The sequence below is a fragment of the Nyctereutes procyonoides genome, unplaced genomic scaffold (assembly GCF_905146905.1).
Source record: "Nyctereutes procyonoides isolate TBG_1078 unplaced genomic scaffold, NYPRO_anot_genome, whole genome shotgun sequence".
NCBI lineage: Eukaryota > Metazoa > Chordata > Mammalia > Carnivora > Canidae > Nyctereutes > Nyctereutes procyonoides.
The window spans coordinates 15,665,629-15,688,893 of NW_026575032.1; positions in this window are offsets into that span (position 1 = coordinate 15,665,629).

Sequence of the window (23,265 nt, forward strand, 5' to 3'; positions counted from 1 at the left end):
GCTTTCCTTTTCAAATAATTTTTTAGAAATAATCAAATAAAAAGCAATATTCAAATAATTGAACAATCAACCATACCAAAAGACAATCCTGCTGAAAGGGAATTGTTGTCTGGCACATAGTTTCACTATATAACGGATATAAGAAAGTCTAACTTAAAGTCTAAACTTAATAAATAAAAAGGTGATTGAGAAGGTTGGTTATGTAATGTGATAAAAGGTAGTTTGTATGGAAGTTAATTTAAGGAAGTCTCTATACCTTTCTGAAGGCACACATGCTGTCTCAGGCACACATACTGAGTTGCCATAATTACAATAGGGTCTTCCGTTAAAAAAATATCCTAGAACCCAACATTCCAGGTCTTCCCCCTTCTAGGGTGGGAAAGATAGGGATCTGAGCCTCTGAGTAAGGTCCAAAGTAGCCATTAATGGTTCCATCCAAAGGTTACGGAAGACCAGATATATTAGTCTTCTCAGAGTCAAGGGATGAGAGAATGGGGACCAGATGATCGGTGCCATTTCTCTATTTTCCTCTTATCTACACATCATCACATAGATGCTCTAATGAAAATTGAAATCAGCTGTGTATTTTTTAAGGCAACCCACAGAAGCAATTCTGCAACTGTGTCCTTCAGTGCTTTCCTTAACCTCTCTGAAGCTCAGTTTTCTCATCTCTGAAATGGAAAAGGATGATCAAATGAAATAGCCCTTACAAAAAGAACGCACTATTATGAAGGAACACAGAAAACATTCCATGTGGGTCACTGAGTAAATAAGCCAGTATTATCCCTAACAGGTTATCAAAACTACAAATCTTAGTGAGTAAAAACTCATCTAACCCTTGGTACATCTATCTTCTATCACTAAGGTAACAGAATAATCAAGAATAATATTTAAACCAACACTAGAATTTAAGAACAAATTCCTATAAAATACATCAAAGTGGATGTGATCTGTGAATATAGGGATTTCATCTGCCCTGGAAAAACAGAATTTAATTTCTGATAAATCAATAGCCTGTTTTCCTTTTCATATTTTTGGTTTGGTCATTGAAAATATATTAATCTCTCATATCATTTATGTTTATTTTCCTAATCAAATTTGTTTTAGGAGAGAAATGCTTGGTTATGAATCTATAATTTTTTTCTATTTTTACTTTTCAATCAGCTATGGAATATTTTAAAGTATATAAAATACAAATTTTCTGTCCAAGATATAATTGAACACCTTCATTATTTTCTAAACATTATTATTTTTCTAATCCCATGAATCTCTTAGTAGTCATGTTTTCCACTTACTAGTTTTCAAAGTTTCTTTGTGAGACATTTTTCTGTTTTTAAAGTGGGTTGAGTAGCATTCAAAATACAGCAATCATTGCTGCACTCCATGTTTGTCATCTTCGTACAACACCGTAAATAATATGCAAAAATCAATAACAATTTTATACTGGTTCAATGCCATTTTGTAAGGAAAGAATCTCTTTGTGTAGATTTTAATATTCTCTTCTACCTCAGTTCCTCTTCAATAATATTAGACTTAACTAAGAAAGATTAATTTATAAAGATCAAATGTTGATTTTTTAAAGATCATGAATGACATTTTCATAAGTAATGCTTATTATGTATTACTAAATGTTCAAAACATATAAACTGGCTGCTTTATTATATATTATCTACATATATATGATGTGTTAAAAAAAATTAGAAAAATGATATTTACAAGGAGCACCACACATGGACCATCACCAGCACATAATCGGTAGCTCTTAGAGTGTAGCTCAGAGGCAGCACCGTGTGATGCCCTCACAAGGCTCCTTGGAGAAATTCGAATGGGCACGTGATGCCACAACAACAAGCAACCTCCAAAATCTCAGTGGCTTGAGACCACAGAGCTCTGTACCTGGCTCGTGCTATGCGTCCATCACAGGTCAAAAGGGGCCTCTGCTCCTTAACGCCTCACAGGAATCCAAGCCACTGGCTGCTCCACCTGAGCTCATCTTATACAATCACTGAAGCAGGTGGGAGCAAGGGCTTAATTAACCAAGTATTTAGCATTAACGATTCTTCCTCAAAATCATGTTCTTTCACACTTCTTTAGCCAAAGCAAGCCCATGGATCACCTAAGTTTACGTGGACAGGGAAACATGATTCTTCCATGTGCTAAAGAGAACCATCTACACGTTTGGTGGGCAGCAGCATGGCTATCAGAGCCCCTACTCATCCTGTCATCATGAAAAGAAATGAGGGGCACCTGGGTGGCTCAGGCAGTTAAGCATCTGCCTTCAGCTCAGGTCATGATCCCAGGGTCCTGGGGTCCAGTCCCACATCCTCAGGCTCCCTACTCAGCAGGGAGTCTGTTTCTCCCTCTCCCTCTGCTCTCCATCCCCCTTGCTTGCACACACACACACTCTCTCTCAAATAAATAAAATCTTTTTAAAAAAAATTTTAAAAGAAAAGAAATGAAAAGGCAGCGGTTTTAACAGCTGGCCCAATGAAGGCCCAAAATAATTCAGTGACATTCATCTCATTGCTTCTAACTCAGACTCCAGAGGTAGGGGATGACTAGAGTGAGACTTACTATTTTCCCTCAGAGCATCCTTTCCTTGTAAATGCAAATATACACCTTTGTGTGATTCTTTGCTCCTTTTATGTTTCCAGGATATTGTTAAATGGGAACCTGGTTAGCTTCAAAACCTCCAAGAAAAATTAGGAAGAGGCCAGTACAGACTTAAGAACATTAGCTTACGACTCATGGTCCCTAACATTTATTTAGACTCTATGCTGGATGCTACTTAGTGGGGTTGGTATCATCTCATATCATTTTCAGAGCAATTGTATGAAGTGTGTAGACACTATGGTCATCCTCACACTTCAGATGAAGAAAGTTAGGAAGATGGCAGAAGTCAATGGTGAAAGAAGAAGGATGCTGTCCCACCTGGGGGGACTCCAGAGCCCACACCGCCAACCCACATATGACAGTAACATCGGTAACGTGTTTTCTTATAAATACCATTCGAATGTGTGTATTTAAATAAATGCCAGTTCACAATTGTAATTTTGAGAAAGGGTTCCAAAACCACATTCCAGCACATTTTCCCATTAAAAAAATTATAGTGCTAGCTTTTAACTTCATCAGATTCCTTTCATACATCAAATGGCTGGCTACATAAGGAGCATTTTTTTGGAGCTACTCTATAAACTTTATGTGGCTCTAGGCTAACTAGAGAATTTTAAATAATACCAGGAATGAGTGAGACTAAAGTTTACAAGGAATATATTGGGAACATGACAAGATTCATAGCCGCCGCATTTTTTTGTGACTGTGGAATGACATTCGTGGAGGCCACGTAAATGTCACCCCCTGGAGTTGTACCGTGTACAATGTGTGTGACCATATGTCGAGGTTATAATGTTTTCCACGGGAAGTCTACTTTTACCTACATTCCTGTCCTAAGCTGTCGTCTCCTGACAGGGAGTCCTGTCCTATTTGTTGTTGTTGTTTTTTCCAAATATCTGTAAAGAATTTAATACCTTTAATTATTTTCCAAATTGGCAGTAGGGAATATTGATGTGATAAGCATTCTGAAAGCAAGTCTTATAAAAGCACATCTTACATGATCGTTCGTTGCTAGAAGAGTCAGTGTCTGGCCCTGCACAAGGAAATTATATTAATTGAACTGGGAAACTTCAAAAACAGTCTGAATTTAAGGAACTACATTTACTGGAGTACAGAATAAGTTATTCAACTTAATTCTTTTAAAATTTCGTAGCAATATATTAAGTGGCGTTGTAAATTTTGTGTGTTTACTGATATCTGTGGGGATAAATCATTATTATTTCCAAGAATAGAAAAAAGAAACACCACTTCGGTCCGTCAACTTCAACAGCTTCCTATTCCAATCTCCATAAAACTGTTGGTTCATTCCTCTCCTTCCTTTGGACCCCATTACAGACCCCACAGGATCTCTCCACTACTGCTATTGCGTCTTAATTGTGTTTTAATCATTTTTTTTTTCAATCCCCCAACCCACTGTAGTGTCAGCAAGCTGCTGTTGATCTGGAGAAGTCCTTTGTTGCCAATCCCATCGAGCTGCTTTCTGCAGAGAACTGCCCCCTTTGAAGACCTGCCCCGGTTGTCTTTGTGTGAGCTGCTTCAGTGAAGGAACAGAGAGGCATGCCTTAGGTAAGAATTTTTGCAATGCCTTTTCAAACGGTATTTGTACACTTTAGTAGTCATCATAGATTCTCTGCTGACCTAAGAGATTTGCAGCATTATAAAGGCTGTGGCAGAGGCGAAGAATATTCATCAATCCTTTTCTTCTTTTGAAACAGGCCCGAAAAGGAATGACTTGTGGGCAAATATTGATTTCTTTTCCCCAAGATCAACTATTAAGTATAAAAGGACACCTAAACATGAAATTGAAAGGTTTCCATTGTTAAACCAGGGCGGAAGGCAGAGAAGGAAGACTGTACTTCGCTACCTGGGAACACGAAGGGTAAGGGACAGGTGAGAAATGTAATGCCTGTGGCACTTCCTACTAAAGTTTTTTTCTGGAAGCTGAAGGGAAATAAATGAAGCAATTTAGGGCTGTGCTTCTCAAACCTAACCCTCGTGCATGTGTGAGTCACCAGGGATCTTGTCAAAATGCAGATTCGCATTGCAAGGCCTGGGTTGGAACCTCAGATTCTGACTTTCTGACTCGCCTTCAAGCGAGGCGAGGTTGACCCTGCTGGTCCAGAGCTCACTTGGGGTACCAAGGTTTCAGCCACTTGCAACTGACCATCATGTCTTCTAACAGCCAACCACGTTCTTTCCAACAAAGAAAGGGCAAAAGCAGGCACTGATGCCTCATCTGCATCCCCTGCCTCAAAGAATAAAAAAGCGTGAGGAGCCCCCCAGTGGCGTTCTCTGTCCATAAAAGGATCACATCCACCTGCCTGAGAAAAGGATTGAGGGAGGCCATTGGGGTTGGTGTGATGAGTTCAGCAATCCCCGTGCTGAGTGTTGGGGGCACTTGGTTTGGTTTTCACATTACCAGCCTCAGTGAGGTGGAACAGAGGATTACAAAGGGATAAGCTAAATGGCAATTGCAAGTGTATTGTTGTGGTCACCAGCACCTTTTCCATCAGTATTTTCCATTTCTCCAAAGCCATATGGAGCACTTAATCTATTTAGGTGATTTCTTAAGAGAGAATGAACAATATGTGTCCCCAAGTGGCAAGTGTAGTGAAAGTTAAAAACGGTATTTTCTTTTATCCCAAAGCCTCTGAAATGTTCACAGATCTTACTATTATCATAAAAATAAATGACAATAGGGATTTAGTTCAGTTAGAAATCATCCTGCTCTTGTCCATATTGCGAAACTTGAAATAAAACACACTGCCTTCTAGCCCTCAAGATCAGGGGAGGGGGGAAGTCCAATATGAAAGCTCCAAATAATCTATGGTTTGAAGAGCTGGCTGTTTTAACAGAGTTCATGGCCAAAGACTTAGAAGAAGAGGAATTTCAGATCCAATACTAAAAATAGTAGATTTATGCTTAGATGGGTTTGTTTCTTCAAAGAATGCTCCATTGATCCTACTGAAATTCTTCCAGGTGAGTTACTTGCTCTGTCCAAAGAGCAGCTGCTGTCTAAAAAATAATAAGGTATTTGTAAGCTAACAGTTCTGTCTAGGTGAGTCAGAGACTTGGGCCGGATTTACAAAGAAACATTTTTCACTGACTTTCCAAAAACATCTATCAATGTTATAAGTAAAAATTTGAAAGAAATTAAACAAAAATATTCAAGAGCCAAGTGTGATGGTGCCAAATTTATGTTAGAGGTCCGAGTCGAGCCTAATTAGAAGGATAATGGTCAAACACAACGGGGCTCGATTTAAAATATTAAGGACGATCTAATTGGTGAGCTGAGGAAGTGGTCACCTATATAAAAGGAAGTCCCACCATTTCTAGGGACTGACTCTTCCTCTGTCCCGGGCCCGAAATACCTTTTGCCTAAAATCCCAAACTAAATACCCTATTGCTGTTAATTAACATGCATGGGAAATACACATTAAATTGTTTTTGATTCCTTGATATATTTGCATCAGTTTGATTGTTAGGGCTTCCTTCCATTACCTAGGCATGGATAGATTCTGTTTTCACAAAGGGATTGAAAGGAGGAGCAAAGGAAAGGCCAGGTCCAGAGCCAACTCAGGACAGATTAGCAAGCCATCCAGGGGTGGTGATAAGGGCATTCAGGTATCTGGGGGCCTGAACACTAAATTGGCCCCTTGCCAAAGGCAAATTTAATACTTTTTGTATTTCTGCCTACAATGGGATGAAAGCAATCACAGAATGCAGGCCAAAGCTGGCGCTACACACCTCGAGCTAAATGTACATGGAACTTTTCAAAGAGTGGTTCTTTTCAGTTAGAAGCATAAAAGGACTGACATGAATTGTTTCACAAAACTTGAATAAAACAACTTAACTGAATATTGTCAACCCTATCCACAGTCGAGGCATTCAAAATAGACAGGAAACAAAGTTCCTAATACCCAGGATCACTTATGCACACATAGGAAACATGTTTTCCCCTCTGGCAGGATAGCATTTCTGGTATTAAACAGCTGTTTTCACCTCCCCCTAAAAGTGGCTGTGATTCACCCTCCTTCAACTTATCCAGCCAAAACCTGTCAGGAGTTGCTTGAGGCCGAGAAGTATGCATGTTGCTTTTTATGTAAATGGAGGGGGAATGGGTGCCACAGGTAATGCTGTTACACGCAAAAAAAGACTTTAAATGGATGCCAGAAACAAATTCTCCTGGTCCTCTGAGTCTCTTTTTCTGCTTAACCACATTGTTCCTCCCCCCCCCCCCCCAGGTGTCCTTGATGCAACTCTGAACATTCTGAGAATGATTTTCAAACCCAATACATTTCGACAGTGTGGAATGGATGCCTCTGTGAAATAGAGATGAGCTTGAAAGAAAAGATGAAATTTGCACATGTTCCTTTTGCAACCAGGGCTTTCTAGTGAATTGCTTGATTCAGAAGATAATTCTTCCTATTTTTCAGTGTTTGAAGTGTAGCATGTGCTCAAGCAGCTAATGGATCTGTTTCTGGCCACAATGCCATCTTTGAGATGCAAAGCTTATAGAGTGGGCATCAGATTGACCTTTGCTTCCCAACTGCTCTTGATCTCACTGCATACTGATTTGTTCTTCCAGAAAGAGGAAAGGCATAAAGGTTAGGCAGCCCGGCACAGATTAAATGAAAACAGAAATAAGTTTTTATTTTTATTCGGATAAGTGACCAACGTCTTTCCAAGGCTTCAGAATCTGTCAATCATATATTACACACACACGCACACATGAACACACATCCTTGAACCTTTCTAGGCACAGAGGATAAAAGAGTAAGCAACACAAAACTTCCGCCATCATGGAACTTACACTGCAGGGAAGATAGACAATAAAGAAACCAAAAAATCCTGTGTACATGTAATGCAAAATTGTGTAGTAATAAGCACTGTGAGTTATAATAACCCTGGGCAAGGGGATCAATGGGAAGGTGGAGTGCCTACCCACAGTAGGCCCATCTGAGAAAGTGATATTGGAATGAAGACTTGTATAAAATTCAAGAGCAGTCCTTACGGGTATCTGGGGAAAGAACCCTCCAAGCTTAATGTGCTCAAAGGCCCTAAAGTAGCAACAAGCTAAGCAACAAGCAATTATTGAGGAATTGAAGAGCCAGTGTGGTGGAGCTGAGAGTGTGGCAAGAGATGAGATTGTGTGGACAGGAAGAGGGCAGATCCAATGGAGCCTTGAAGACCATAGTAAGGAGCTGGGTTTTTATTCTGATTGAATGAATCCACTGGACGATTTTGAGCAGAAAAGAGACTTACATGTCAATCAGATAACTCTGTAGCTCTTGACATAGTGTGGGCAAGATTAGAAGCCAAAGAAACCAATTAGGAGTTTAAATGGGGGTCTTGGACTAGGAAAAGTAATGGTGAACACGAAGAAACTGATTAAGTCCTAGATATATTTTGAAGTTAGAGATTATGCTTTTCCAATATATTAAATATGAGGTTTGTGAGATGGATATCAAGGATAGCTCCCAGTTTTTGACTTGATTCATTTTGTGAATGATAGTGCTGTTTACTGAAATGAGAACAAGAAATGCTTGGGAAAAATGAGAATCAAGAGTTCCCCTTTGAAGATGTTAAATTTGAAAATGCCTTTTAGATATCCAGGGCAAGATGTCGAGGAGGGAATAGATATACAAGTCTGGAGCCCAGAGGAAAGGAAAGGGCTGAAGATGTAAATTCAGAACCGCCTTGATAGAGCTAATATATAAAGCCATAATAGTGAGTGAAATCATCAGGAAAAGGAGAAGAAACCGTGAAGAGGCTGAATCCTAGAGCACCCCCAAGATCGCTAGGTCAGAGAGAGGTGAGCCAACAAAGAAGAATGGGAAGGCACAGCCATTGCATAGGAAGAAAACAAGAGGGTAATAGAGCTATCCAAACCAAGTAAAAAATAGACTTCCAGAGAGTAGACGTGAAAAATGGGATCAAATGCTACTAACAGGTCAAGTGAGATCAAGGTTGAGAAATGCCCATGGAATGTGGCAAGATAGAAACCATTTGTAGCCTCAGTAGGAAGGATTTCAGTGGTATGCTGGAGATGAAAGCCTGAAGTTGAAAGAGCCAAGGAATGAATATATAAAACATAAAACCTTTTCAATGAGAAAAGAAAATGCCTGAGAGGGGATGTGAAATATGAGCGAGAGTGGGTGACTTTGTCAGGGGAGATTTTAGAATATCTTTGAATACGGGTAGGAATGATTGTAGAAAGAAAGAGAGAATGATGCCCGAGAAAGAGAATGTAATCGCAGGAGCAAAGCCCTTGAGAAGGAAGAAGGGATGGGATCCATGCATGAATGTAGACTTGGACCTTGGAAGAAACAGGACTGTTCATCCATTGCAATGAAAGGAAGGCCAAGTGTATGGATCCGGTGCCAAGGGGATCTGGGATGGCGGAAACTGGCAGAAAATCTCTTGTGTTTGTCTTTATTCTCTTAGTGAAATAGCAGGTAAGGTCATCAGTCCACAGTGATGTAAGAGTATCAAATGCTAGGGGGGTGAGAGAAAGCACGGGAAACAGCTTCTCAGAGTGGAGGAGTTGGCCAGGGGACCTGACAGCCCTCCGGGGAGTGCAGATTGGTAGTCACAAGTTAAGTAACTCTCTGCCTCTTACTGCTTCCCCAGTACTGCTGAATGGGAAATTTGGATATAATCTCTATATTCTTTTTTTTTTTAAGATTTTATTTATTTATTCACAAGAGACAGAGAGAGACACAGGCAGAGACACAGGCAGAGGGAGAAGCAGGTTCCATGCAGGGAGCCCAACATGGGACTCGATCCCAGGTCTCCAGGATCAGGCCCTGGGCCAAAGGTGGTGTTAAACCACTGAGCCACCCGGGCTGCCCATAAAAGAACATTTAAAACCAAACTTTCCAATGTAACTTTAAATTCATAACGGCCTTTATTCTCATTTCCGTCTATACATAAATTGTTCCTCTTTGAGCTGAGAAGGTCATTTTCTTTGATTCAAAGAGCACTGTACCATCAGGACACCTACTTCTAATCTCTCCAATTAGCAAACTGTATGATCCTAAGCAATTATTTAATCTCATTATAAAAGAGACGAGGTTACCACACCAATATCCTTTCTTCCCTTTTGACCAGTAACAGGATTTCCAAACTTCCTTTGCAGCTATGTGTGATGGTGGAATTAAGTTAGGGCCAATGCAACGTAAAGAAAAATTGTATGAGGCAGGTTCTAGGAAACTCCCTTAGAACATGCCATGTACTCCTTATCTGCTCTTTCAGTCCTTTCCCCATGTTAGCTAGAGTTCCAGTCATCATCTTGAACCATCCTAAGAAAGGCAAAGCAGCCAGGTAGAGAGAACCTGAGTCCCTAGCAATTCCGTAGCGCCCCAAACGTCCAGCCTTCTGCAATGCCAGAGAGAACTGTCTATCATGCCATTGAACTCAAACATGGCCAATAGACACTCAACCTCAGTTTTCTTTTCCAGACTAAAGCTACTGTCAAGTTTCCTGTGCAAATGAAAAATTCTCACTTGCAATGTCATCTCTTTGTTTCAGAGGTCACAGAAATAAAATCTACAATGGCTAGAATGCAAAATTTCTGGCTTTAATCCCTTCATTTAATGCCATCCTGAAGCTCGTTTAGCATTGCCAAGAGGATTTCTACCCAGAGTTTTAACACCTCTCTTCACACTTACATTTCCACAGAGGTAGGCGATCACAATGCTTGAGCTCTCTGGTTCTGACACCAGGATTAGTCTGGTATGTGGAGCAAAGAGGCGCTGCCCAGAGCTTCCTACAATCCTCTGGAACCCTCACTGTGCCCCACAATTTCAATGCCTTGAACAGTCCACTGTACTATGCAGAATGCAAAAATTGAAAATGATAACTCTCGTGAAAAGTTACTCCCCACATTATGTTTGTTTTTATTTTGTCTTGCTTTTCTGAAGAAAACAAACGGTATCTGCCCAAAGAATTTATTAATTAACCCGGGGCACCTTTATTTTTGTGTGTAAAATGCTACTAACAAAAGAATGGAAGGAAATAAGCCAGACAAAAACAATTATTTGAAACAAGGCTTGTGAAAATTATGTCTTTAGGAAATACAATTTTGAACTTACTGCGATAATTTGTAAGCAAGTTAAAAAAATTTTTTTTTCTGCATTCCATCATTATTAAACTGGAGTAGAACTTTTTCCCTTGAGTTATCATTTATTAAAAATCTCCCTGGATTTTCAGGCAATTTGGGGAAATGTAACTTGTAAGAGAAAAAACTTATAGAATATAATGTTTTAACAAAATTTCTCTTTTGAAGAAGCAATTGAGCCTTCTGCACTCTATGCAAATACCGTAGAACCAACAGAAAGTGCTGTAAAAGCTAGCAGTGGAAGTCTGCATCTGTATTTTCTTTTGATCTCTCTCTCTGGATTTAATGCCCTCATGAAGCTCGAATGGAATATATGCAAGTCACAGCATGGCAGAGGGATAATATATTTCCCCCTGCTTCGCTGAGCATGAGTTGTGTATCTTGCCATCTTGAGAGTCCACAGTGCAGTACATTTATCCCCATTAGAAAAGCTCACTCCAATAATATATGGATGCTGCAGCCACTTGTGACAAATATGTAAAATCATAACCTTATACATTCTGAAGATGGGATGCATATACGTTGAATCTATTAAACATGCATTGACAGATTTTTGTTAAAACTAGACTTTCAAGTCCAAAGACTAAGAGGGCAAATCTATTGACGATATTTGTATATTCATGGAGCCTCAAAAGACTCCAACTTTAATTTGAAGATGGAAACATAAAAGCAGTCCTTCCCACTTTGGCCGTATATGAATTCTCTTTGCCCATCCTGAGCAAAAAGCTATTCAGATCAGAGTGGGTGTTCCTAAGTCCTGTTTGATGAATTTGTGATAATACGTTCAGCTCTTTCTAATCTCATTTTAGGGTCAAAGATAGCAGCAATGAAAGAGTATATATTTTTAAGTGACCAAAAAGTAAGAAAATACTTGTGGTTCGAATCCTAATATTTACTAACGTGTACACTTGACTAAGTTTACTTAACCCAAGTCTCAGTTTGCTCACCTGTAAAAAAAGGGAGAATAATGATAATACCTACTTTTTATAGGATTGTATGTAAAGGGCTCAGCATACCGCTGGCACTCAATAAATATTGGCTATTTTCATGGTAAGGATTACCTCGGGATCCTCACTGGTATGTCAATGAGGAAAACTCAGCATAACATGAGAAAAAGATAAGGTGAGGGAGCTGCCATTAACTGTGATCTCCAGCTTCTCCTATCCTCTCCCAAAGGGTAATAATATGATGATATCCCTCAACACAACTGAGAAACAGACACAGATGCTGAGAACCGCACAAAAGCTTGATAACCCCCACCCCCCACCCCGCAAAAAGTCTGGGCTCTAAAATCATAAGACCCAAAATTTAAATCTGTGTCTACATCTACTTAATACAATAGGACACCTTTTAGCAACCTTATAGCCAGGACAGCCACAGCCCTGGAGACACTAGGGGAGAGCCAGCCATAGGGTTAGTTCTCTCTCCTCTAACCAGAGGTTAGAGCATTTGCATCTTTCCAATCTCAAGTTTCACATCTCTTGAAACAAATTATATTTAAAAAATCTGTCAATTAGTTGATTCTCTGCATTGACAAGGCTATAAACTCACTGCTCAAATTCTTTAGCTTTGAGGATAAAAGTCCTGGCATGGAAAAATAACGTTTCATGCCATTTCCATTAGAGTTAAGGATACAAATACATCACCAGTATTAAAATCTCATAGACATTCCGATTTTTCCTTGTTGCTTGATACATTTCATTATAAACTTACCACCTTATTCAAGCCAATACCCATAGCCTTAAACCTTATAAACATATATATTGAATTCTGGTGCGAGAGAAAGCACAATTATATGCAATAGCAATTACATGGCTAAGAGTTAGGTAGATAATTAGAATCAAGGTTTATCCTTTGTAAAGATAGTCCTGGGCGTCGATCTGCTACCCATACATCACCGGGAAACATTTATTATTCTCTGTTTCACAGGCAAAGAAACTAAGGTTAAGTTACCTGTCCAAATAACTTTTTTAATTATGGAAAAGATTCTTCTTGAGGATTAAAATATCTTTGCAATTTATGAGACTTATAAGACCTGGAAATGTGGTTAAATAAAGTAATATATGTGAAAAAAAATGAAAAAAAACCTTATTAAAATAACAAATACCTGTATAGAATTTGGCATTTAATAGATACTCTTAATATACCTATTTCCCCAATTAACACAGCCTAGTCATTAATATACTGTATTATGTTATGAAGTCATAATTGCAGTCAAGCAGAAAATAATTACCATCTATCAACTTTCATGTTTTACAAAAGCAAAATCATTTTTCTTTTGTTTTAGAAGTTCCTCAGAACAAATAATAGTTTACAATGGCAACCCTTTTATTTCATAACCCAACCACCACATGTCTCTATAAAGCTGTCATATACCTTTCTGGGCTCAACTCACATGTAGCTGTTTCAATTTTAAAATCTAATCTGAGGGCAAATCCTCCTGATTCCATTGTGAACACCTGGTACGAACAACAGTGAAAAATAGCGGGTCTTTTTCAAATGTATCTCCATGTGCAAAAAAAGCCTGATTTTACACATCTCTCAGATCAGACTTGCAAAACAATTCATTGCAATTAATTGATGTCAGCAAACCTATACTGAACACCCACTCTCACGTGCATTGTTGGGCACTGTGCTCCTGGAGGTAAGCAGCCCTTAGGGCAGCTTATGTATCACTGGAGAGCAACACAAGTTAGGGGCACAAATAAATAGAATGCAAAGCAGAATAGGGGGAAAAAGCCTGAAAGAAAGATAGAAAACAATTACAAGTTTCAGAGGCAGGGCAGCTCGAGATCATCTAATTAGATATATTGACAACATTGAAAAGATGTGACGTAAAGTTGGTACAAGTCCATCCAACAAAGATGGGGCGGGCTGGACATTCCTGACCTAAGGAATAGTGTTATCAAAGACTCTAATACACATGGTGTTTGGGAAAAGCACATGGCGTTTGGGAATCAACAAGTGGTCCTATTTGCTTGAATCAAGAATAATCTTTGCAATGGACTTTATTGTTTCTACTACCCAAGTTATAGTTTGATATTTTAACAGATACATGCAGCAGTGCAACTATTAGCACAATCAAGAATATTTCCATCACCGGCAAATTCTTACTAATGCCTATTTACAGTCATTCACTCCCAACCTCTGACCCCAGGCAACCGCGAGTTGCCTTTCTATCACTATAGATTGGTTTTTCTCATTCTAAAATATTATAGAAATGCAATCATACAGCTTATACTCATTGCATCTGGCTTCTTTGACTCAGAATAATGCTTTGAGGTCAGCCATGCTGTTGGGTTTGTAAGTAGTTTCTTTTCATCCCTGAGAAATAGTTCCTTATATAGATGTACTACAATTCATTGATCTACTTTCCTGTGGAGGAACATTTGGGTTACTTGAGGCTTTTGACTATTATGAATAAATCTGCTAGGAACATGTGTGTACAAATCTTTTGGAAGATATATATTTTCATTTCTCTTGGGTAAAAATCTAGGAGTGGAATGGCTGAATCATTCCCAACATAGGGAAAAGATATGTTTAATCCTATAAGAGATATCCAAGCTGTTTTTCCCAAATGATTATATCCCTATATTTCCACTAGCAGTGTGCAGTGTGTGCAGGTTCAGGGGTTCCACTTCCTCACCAGCCAGCACTCGGTATGTAAGTCTCTTTAATCTTCACCATTCAAGTGGGTACATAGAAGTGTCTCACTGTGATCTTAACTTGCCTTATCCTCGTGTCTAATGATGTCGAGCATCTTTGCATGTGTTCTTGGCCATTCCTACATCTTCTTCCATGAAAAATCTCTTCAAATCATGTGCCCACTGGGTTGTTCTCTTGTATTCTTCAAAAAGGAAATCTATCTTCCTGGTTCAGCCCATGTGATGCAATTCACTATGCACTGGATGACCTTACTTTCTGTCTCTATTTAATACATCTTTTAAAGTCTGGCTCATAGATCTCCTTCCCTGCGTAGCTTCTTCACCAACCGTTCCTTTCCCTGAGCTCTCATAGAACTTCACTTCCACATTCCACTCTAGCAGCATGCATCATACCACATCATAATTCATTGTTACTGGTCTCTATCTATCCCCAGACTAGGAGCTCCTCAAAGTTTCAGGATGAGTGTCTTTCTTCTTTGTATCTGCCTGGGACTTAATACAGTGCCTACCACATTTAAGTATTCAGGCTCACTCAGATGATTCATAAGAGAAGGAATAGCAACCTATTCAGGCAACCATCATGGATGGATAAGGGTAGGTTCAGAATACTGGGGGAGTCACTATTTGTTCATTCATTTAACAAATATTTCTTGAACTCTCGTTATGTGCCAGACACCTCAGATGCTAGGATACAGAGCTAAACCAGCTAAACAAAATCTCCACCCCAGTGGAACTAAGCCTACCTCAAAGGAGACTGAATCATTCATCAAAAGTTAAAATGTAGTGCAGCAAATGCTATGTTAAGGGAAATCTGGGATGCTAAGGAAGCTTCAAGAAGAAATCTCTAACCCAGGCTTTGAAATCAGAGGAGAGTTACTGAAGAAGTGATATCTGAGCTGAGATGTGAAGGATACATCAGAGTGATTCAAGCTGAGAAACAGAGGAACAGCAGCTCTTGCGAAGGCCCAGAAGTAAGAAAGAACAAAGCTCATTCGGAGAGCCACGCTAAATGGGCAGAGATAAAGAGCTAGCTATTGGATATAAGGACCGGCTGCAAAGAAAAATGCTGGTGATGATTCCATTCAGTGATCAATAAATACATTGAAGAAAGGCTTTTTACAAATTTTTGTTTCTGTTGTGTGAGAAATTCATCAGTTTCCTCTCATAATCCCACCTCTAACATTTATTGGCTGTGTGATCTTAAGACAGTGGAACCTCCCTGTTCCATTTCCTCATCTTCATCATGGGAATAATAATTTCATGAAACTGGTATGACATGGGAGCTAATACAGGCAAAATGCCACATCAGGGATGAATTGGTTGCTCACCAAATGTTTTCCTGCCCCTGGGCCATAGTTACACTACATTTGGGGGCAACCTTTTATCTAGGTGGGCCATGGAACTAGTTACCAATGCTAGGTGAGTCCTAGGGGTGTGTCAGTTCCTAGACTAAGGCAATTAAGAGCAGGTGCATCCTTGTCATCGTCTCTCCCTTTCCTTGGGTGATAACTTTGGAGTCCACATGTTGAACACTCCCTGGGAAGAAGCTTGGGTCTCTGAATGACTACATGAAGCAGAACCCCTTTATGATACCACACACCTACCCTCTGCTAACCTGGCTGGACTGTGACATGCGATGATAAAAAGAAGAAGAGGAAGAAGAAAGAAGAAGAAGAAGAAGAAGAAGAAGAAGAAGAAGAAGAAGAACAACAACAACAACAACAACAACAACAACAAGAAAAAGAACAAGAACAACAACAACAAGAAGAAGAACAAGAAAAAGAACAAGAACAAGAAGAAGAAAAACAAGAACAAGAAGAAGAAGAAGAAAAGAAGAAGAAGAAGAAGAAGAAGAAGAAGAAGAAGAAGAAGAAGAAGAAGAAGAAGAAGGAGAAGGAGGAGGAGGAGGAGGAGGAGGAGGAGGAGAAGAAGAAGAAGAAGAAGAAGAAGAAGAAGAAGAAGAAGAAGAAGAAGAAAGAAGAAAGAAGAAGAAGAAAAGAAAACTCAAAAAAAAAAAAAGAAAACTCAAAAAAATTGTATTGTGTTATTACACTAAGTCCTTGTGGTTTTTTGTTGCGGTCCTCTACCCTGCTTCATTCAAACATTTAGCCCAATGTTCAGCACAGAGTACCGAAGAAATGTTAGCTGAAGATCCCAGAATTATTATTTGTGGTCATATTATTATTCATGCATGAGACAATACGGCATGATAGCTCAAGCTCAAGCTCTGGAATCAGACAAAATTGGGTCTGACCCCTCATGCCACACGTACCAACTGTGTTTCCCAGTCACTTAGCCTCCTACACCTCACCTCGCTCATCTATATGATGATGGTGCCTGCCTCAGAAGGTCACTATGAGTATCAAATAAAATAAAGCACGTAAATCTTTTGGCACCTTGCAGGCACTCATTAAGTAGAAGCCACTAATCATATTATCTTGCAAGGAAAATGTGATATTGGGAGGGTTCAAAAATCTGCTGCAGCGTACTCGTTGGAGAAGTCTCTGGGGAGCATATCCCCCTCGTACGTCAACCTCTCAGGAAGTCCAGCACGTCTCCCTTTCTGCTCCAGGACATTGCAAGAGTGGACTGGTCACTCTGGCAACCTGAACACTCTATTTCCTGCCATCACCCCAGGAATGTTTGTTACTCTGGAGGTATATCCATAATATTGTCAGGTCAGTTATTACCCCATCTGACAAAAAATAATAATAATAATAACAATGTGTTAACAGATCAGGCCTCCAGTGCTCATAAATTATTCTTTCTTTCCTTCCTCAGCAAGGATCTTGGGGATGCAGGGGCTTTGGGCTGTTGGCCTCTCACCGCCCGTGCTCCTGGCCTGCTCCGTTTCCCCAGCACCACAAGGCACAAGCAACTCGTGCTGGCACTAGACATCTTTTAATATTTGTTGCCCTCTTTCTGCCTAGCACTTGTGACTCCATCTTGACATGAAGCCGTTCCTGTTATTGCCATTACTAACTAAATAGCCCCTGGACTCTGGCTGGGAAACAGTGCCATAAATTGCTTAGAGTTATCCCATTGCCCGCAAACAAAAAAATCCCGGCAGCCTTGGGTCCATTTTTACTTTATTATTTATACGGCCAGGCCATTTATTGCAAGATACTGCCTCTCTCTGGGTTGGAGTAGGCAAATGATTCCATTTTCTATAGGAAATGGTGCACCTCCTAATTCAGGAGCCTCGACAGGAGGCGAGCTTAGGAGGGAAGCATTTGCACATTTGTCGCTGAGAGCAGGAAATCATTATCTGTGCCCTGTTCTTCCTTGGTGCTTGAAACAGAGTGGGATTGCAGGGCAGGGTTTTCATATCTCTTTAGCCATTGGGTCAGGTTACTGCCAGAGAAAGAAAGATGGAGAGAGAGAGCTTGGACAGCACGAATTCATTTTAATGGTCTATTGGTTCCACTTAGTGAAGGCCTATTAATTGCATAACATGCATCTGTATCTGTGTCTTTCAAATAACATTTCTAACCACCTGGGGGAACTGCTAAGAAGGCACAGAGGGCTATATAAAGAATGGGTGCAATTAGGCAATTATGATCAAGGATAGAGAAAGGTTTGAAGGGAGAGAAGGAGACGAGGCTCCTGTTTCAGTGCTGTCGGGTATTTTTATAGGGGAAAAAGGGCTCTTTAATTATGAAAATCTTTTCTTTTGTAAATTGCTACACAAGTAACCCAGAGACCGGGGGAAGTAAATTCCTCAGTGAAGGGATCAGGTGCGTTATGGAAAGTAGGTGAGCTAGGAAGTTTCTGATCGAAAAGAAACTTTTTTTTTTTAATTTTGATTTTTAAAAAACTTGCTAAAATTATATTTTTATTCTCCTTTATTGTTTCATGGTGAAATTCCATTTTAATAAAAAGCGGAAATTAAAAACTACTTAGCGCATTTTTAACCCTATGTAGTATCTTGTGCCCCCTGAGGAACCGCCAAGTGCATCTCCGTGGAGGAGGAAACATCCTCATCTTCCATGAGAGGAGTTGCCAACTAGTGGGCTACTTGTCATTTCCCGACAGCACCATTCATCAAGCGTCAATCATCACAGGGCTATCTCCCGTAACAGATGATGAGGGCACAAGGGAATTTCTTTATACCGTTTTGATTATCTCACCTTTGGAAAAAGGAAAATAAGTATCTTGAAAATTCTGAAAATGTTTAAGTTTGTTATGTGTTTGAGAAAAGGAAATGAATGGCAATAGATCTTTTCTCTTTGTATCTCGGCGTCCACCACATTTTGCTTCCCTGGGAAGGACAAAGCATCCAATAAGGAGTGCCTCTGCTTCTAGAGCATTCTCAGGTAGGAGGACTAAGCCAGCTAGGAGTTAGCCACCTTCTGATGCGGCCACCCTGACAGAGGCGGATTAGCAAGGATCAGGCTCTTACCCTGATGCTAGGGGGACAGAAAAAGCACTGTACGAGGACCAGAAAGTGGTCTCTGGCTGTAGCACACACTTGGCTCCTGTGGAAGATGCTCTGAAAATCAATTCAGCTCTTTGTCTTTTGGATAGGTGCCCAGCAGTAGACAAGCTGCAGTCCAAGGGGGATGCCTGATATGGTGCCCACTGTCAACCAGTCTCAGCCCAGAGAAGGACATCTGGAAAGTGAACACATCTTGTCTTAGGCCTACAGGTGACTGTTAAGAGAATGAGTGGTTGAGTTGGCACCTCCACTTTAATCTTGGTCTACTGTACACCCAAAAAATGGGCCTCCACTTTATTTTTTTAAGATTTTATTTATTTATTCAGGAGACAGAGAGAGAGAGGCAGAGACACAGGCAGAGGGAGAAGCAGGCTCCATGCAGGGAGCCCAATGTGGGACTCGATCCCTGGTCTCCAGGATCACACCCTGGGCTGAAGGCCGCGCTAAACCGCTGAGCCTCCCGGGCTGCCCAGGCCTCCACTTTAAAAGTCTAAGTGCTAAAAGGATTAACTAATTCCATTTTCTCTCCTGACAGAGGAGGCATTACAATGAGCCTAAATGGGCCTCTTCTAAATGGGCCTTCTTAAGGGTCCAGGTCAAGATCCAGGAGTTAAACTGTGGTGATAAGTTCCAGGAAGGAAAAGATAGTGCTCTCTTGAGTACCATCAAAAGCAATTATGAACAGCAACACCTTTGGCATTCAGGACACCAATACTAGTGCACAGGATGTACAATTCAGACTGGAATTGGGGTTTGTTAATGGGATCATCCAGAGACATCTAGAATGATTCCTTTAGTTTATACTGCAAAGCTTTATGTTAAGCTTAGTGTACTATCAGCCAGAGATCACCTCTCTTGTTCTACATCATAATTTCAGACCATCAAAAACAGTCACATGACTTTATTATCCTTGCTTCATCAACCTTAGTGTCTTAGAGTTAGCAATTCAAAATAGGATGGATTTCTTAGAGTGACTAGAAATTCAACGGTTTACTGTATTTCCCCCCACACGACCCTGCTCTGTGTGACTTTGTTAGAAAGGAATGATGGAAATTGGAAATTAACTAATTGGAAAAGAAATAGGCTTTGTCCTCCCACCTACTGCAGGGGCAATCCAAATTGTCATCTTCAAGGAAAAACTTTCCAAAGGCAGTTTGGCTCGCCTTATACACAAGACCAGGTGGAGACTTATAGCTAAGTCATAAAACATAACTGATTAAACAAATATATTTCATGGGTACTAAGTAGTATGCTGGGTCATAGTTTGGTTTAAACCAATCTTGTAAGATATAAATGACTAGGTTTTAACTTCTTATCACTAGGACTCATTATTGATGAGACAATTCACTTATTTTGTTTGCCTGTATGTAAAAAAGGGCATTAAAGAGAGAGAAGTCTTCTACCACCCTGTCCTCAGAATCTCAGACTGCCCTGCCCGTTGATTAGAGGGATCCACCTCTACTAGAGCTAAAGGTCAGAGGGAAAGAAAATAATTAATACTGTTTACATATAAACTTGTGTCAAAAAAACCACCTTTCCTAGGGAAAAGATAAAGTCAAACAATGTGGACTGAAAAATACTGGGAAGAAATATTTCCAAGATATTCCATAAGAATTACATCATTCACTGTCATTTAATGTATTAGGAGATTCAAAGCCAGCTCTACAGTCATTGAATCATGCCCCTAAGGAAGGGCTTTTTCACCTTTTCATGGCATGGAACACACAGAAAATAATATAAATAATAGTAATATCTGCAAAGTATATTGTACTAAATACTTAGTTTGAACAGAGATGACCTACAGGGATGAAGACGCTCCCCGCGAGGCTAAGGAGATGTGCATTTCAAACACTGTCCCCTTTAGAGGAGTGATCAGCAAACTTTTTTCTGGAAAGGGCCAGAGAGCAATATTCTACTTAGGTTTTGCCTTAAAAGGTTTCTGTCTGAACCTCTCTACTCTGAGGTTGCAGAACAAAAACAGCCACAGACCATACATAAATAAAAGGGCACGGCTATCTGTATTCAGTAAAACATGATTTGCCAAAACAAGATGTAGTAGGATTTAGTCTGTGAACCATAGTTTGCTGATTTTTACTCTAAGAGAATGAGATAACTGAGTGAGTTGGCCCCAGGCCTCACCACTCACAACACACACACACACACACACACACACACACACACCAGGGAGCTGAATTTGTATCTATGTTGCATATTGAATTTCCATGACAGATACTGTTTAAAACAAATTTTACTTCTGAAAAACAGATAAATAAAACTTTGAAAACTATTTCAATAAATATTTATTTTAAAAATATATACCTTTATATAAATATATAAATATATATAAAAGGATATATATAAAAATATATATAAAAGGATATATATATATATATCCTTTGGATAGTATTACTTAACTGAATTCTGCTACTGGTTTTGGGATGGAAGTCAAGGTTCCAATGACAGAAATGCTCGAAGAAACGCTAACACCTGGGCACAAAGAAAGTATGTTAAAATGACATCTATTCTTATGGTAAATATAAATCCTTCTTTTTTAGTTTCAAAGGGAAAAAAATCATGTCTTTTATTATCTATATACTTACAAGTACAGAAAAATTCTAAGACCCATGGGATGGTTATGAGCTCTGAATAAGTTGCATATTACCGTAAGCATGAAAATAAGTTTCAGGGCCATTATTTACTTTCCAAATTAATTAATAAATTATAAGCAAATTCTCACAGAATATCTGGGTACAGGGAATGTTTCTGGGAATTTAGGGTGGGAAGGATAGATAAGTGACACTTTCACCTAGTTTTTACCTATCGTTCTTGAAAGAGCTTCCTTTCTAATCCCAAGGAAAGCTATAAGCAGCCTTTTCCCTTCAATTTAATTTGTGAGTAGTCTTCACATTTTCAGTTGCAAACATTTAATTAGAGATGCTCACTGAAAATGCACAATCCGGGACGCCTGGGTGGCTCAGTGGTTTACCGCCTGCCTTTGGCCCAGGGCACGATCCTGGAGTCCCAGGATCAAGTCCCACATCGGGCTCCCTGCATGGAGCCTGCTTTTCCCTCTGCCTATGTCTCTGCCTCTCTCTATGTGTCTCTCAGGAATAAATAAATAAAATCTTAAAAAAAAAAAAAAAAGAAAATGCAGAATCCAATTATGCATTCAGAAGATCTGAAGTGAGGCCCAGGGATCTGCATTTTGAACAAAGAGCTTGAGCTGGTGGACCGACCTTGGAAATGATGACATAGATTTCATTGATTTACAGCACTAGGCTCTTACCTTTCCAAAAGGTGGAGGAATAGGATAATAGTATAGTCTTTAGACAAGTGTTCTCTTTATTGTGATTTTTTTTTCCAATGACATGTGTTTGCCTTGGGTGTCTGAAAAATAGTTTCTTTCTTGTTCCATTCATTGGTGTTCACTGACGCCTACTCCTAAAGGACGTGTTTTTAAAGGGTACAGGAACACAACTACACACAGATATGGTTTATATTTTAAGGCAACACTTGGTTTAAGACCTTTCTCCGATGTCTTTGGGGAGTTGAGTTCATATTCAGTTCTAAACGTACCAATCCCCAGTAGACATGAGTGTTGCAGTCAACCAAGTTGAGATTATTGTACAAAGATATATTTTTACCCAGTTCTTGTATTAAAAGTTTCTTGTATTTTGTTTTCATGAGAAGTATCTGCTGTAGCTTCTAGGTTTAAAAAAAAAAAAAGGAATCACAGGAACCAGAAGTATTGATCTGATTTAAAATAGGGGTGGGGAGAGTAAAAGAAATACAAGAGAAAAGGAGCAAATATGTTCAGTATGCCAAGCGCAGGCATGGTGATGATCTGTAAACATTTAGAAAATATAGTAAACACTTCCTTAGGAGGAAAAGCCATCATTTAGTTGAGTACAGGGTACGAAGACAAAGAGAAATGGGTCCTGATTTCTATACAGTTTTCTGTCAAACTCAAAGTTGCTGATTACATAGTTTCAGTCATTTTTAAAAAGTGGTTTTTGGCACACACAAGTAAAGCTCTTAACTAATCCAGGACTGCTGATGTGAATGCAGCAAGAGTTTATTTACAATTAGGCCTCACATTCCCAAAGGTAAATCCATTTTTAAAAATCTTTAGGAAACTTACCTCTGCAAAAACTCTGCTCTCCCCTCCCCCAAGGGTGTCAACTTGGGATGGGCGAATCAAATAAAAAAGTTGCTGAGTAGCACAGATATTAGTAAATATTTGCAACTCCCACAATTTCTGCTTTTTAAAAGCTTACAGGTTCGATGCTTCCCTTTCAGCAAACCACGTTAGCCAAGAAACCCCGGAAACACTGAAACTTGCTGGCTTGGAAGATAACTCACATCCCAAGAGTAAAAACTGCTACTTACCCACTCTCATCTCCAAGCCACGAGCTGCCTTTGCAGCT